Genomic DNA, 1,453 nt, shown 5'->3' with positions numbered 1-1,453 from the left:
ACATTCTGCTTGGCATATCTTTGCTCCATGGTGCACCTTGGAAGGAACCACTTAGGGAAAATAGGGGTGGTACTCTTTGTCTGTTCCAGTCAGTGTGCCCCCTCCGCAAAATACAGCTGACAGATCTTTCTATAAATAATTATGATAAAATGTGTGCTTAAAAATTAAAGACATGGGACTCCTGAGTGCCACAGTGGTCTAAGCCATCACCACAGATCCGGGTTTGATCACGGGCTGTGTCGCAGCTGGCCGCGACCGGGAGACCCATGAGGCAGCGCACAATTGCCCCAACGTCGTCCGGGTTAGGGGAGGGTTTGGCCGGCTGGGATGTCCTTGTCCCATCACGCTCTAACAACTCCTTGTGGCAGCCGGCGGCATGCAGGTTGACTTCGGTCGCCAGCTGTACAGTGTTTCCTCCAACACATTGGTGTGGCTCGCTTCCGGGTTAAGCGAGCAGTGTGTCAAGAAGCAGTGTGGCTTGGCGTGGTTGTGTTTCAGAGGACGCATAGCTCTCGACCTTCACATCTCCTGAGTCCGTACGGGATTTGTAGTGATGGGACAAGACTGTAACTATCGATTGGATATCATGAAATTGGGAGAAAAAGGGCAAAGACATTTTTTTAAAGACATGCTCCGGGAACTTTGGTGACCAGAGCATCCCAAACATGCTCAATGGTTAACATGTCTGGTGAGTATGCAGGTCAGAAAGTCCATGGCTGGCGTGGTCTGCGGTTTTGAGGCCGGTTGGAAGTACTGCCAAATTCTCTAAACAACATTGGAGATGGCTTATGGTAGAGAAATGAACATTAAATTCTCTAGCAACAGCTCTGGTGGACATTCCTGCAGTCAGCATGCCAATTTCACGCTCCCTCAAAATTTGAGACACCTATGGCATTGTGTGACAAAACATCTCATTATAGAGTGACCTTTTATTGTCCTCAGCACAAGGTGCACCTATGTAATGATCATGCTGTTTAATCAACTTCTTGATATACCACACTTGTAAGGTGGATGGATTATCTTGGCAGAGGAGAAATGCTCACTAACAGGGATGTAAATAGATTTGTGCACAAAATTTGAGAGAACTAAGATTTTTGTGTGTATGGAACATTTCTGGGAACTTTTATTTCAGCTCATGAAACATGGGACCAACCCTTTACATGTTGCGTTTATATTTTTGTTCAGTATACATAAAACAAATCTGAGGGGCACATGCCCAAATGCCCCCTATGGGAATGACGCCTCTGACGCCAAGCATGTGGTAAGGCTGTTGGATGAAAGGGGAACTAAAACAAAACATCTCAAAATGTGTGTGTTTAAAAAAAATATTGGGAAAGATCAAATGTCATGCAGCCTAAGACGCTGAAATTATAAGCACAAAGTATTTTTTATTTCCGTTGCTCTCTCTCTCCCTTCTTTCTTCTTTATTTTTTAAACAATTTATTTACTTTTA

This window comes from Salmo salar, chromosome 13, assembly GCF_965601325.2.
Source record: "Salmo salar chromosome 13, fSalSal1, whole genome shotgun sequence".
NCBI lineage: Eukaryota > Metazoa > Chordata > Actinopteri > Salmoniformes > Salmonidae > Salmo > Salmo salar.
The sequence above is the reverse complement of the archived record's forward strand: the minus strand, read 5'-3'. Positions refer to the sequence as shown.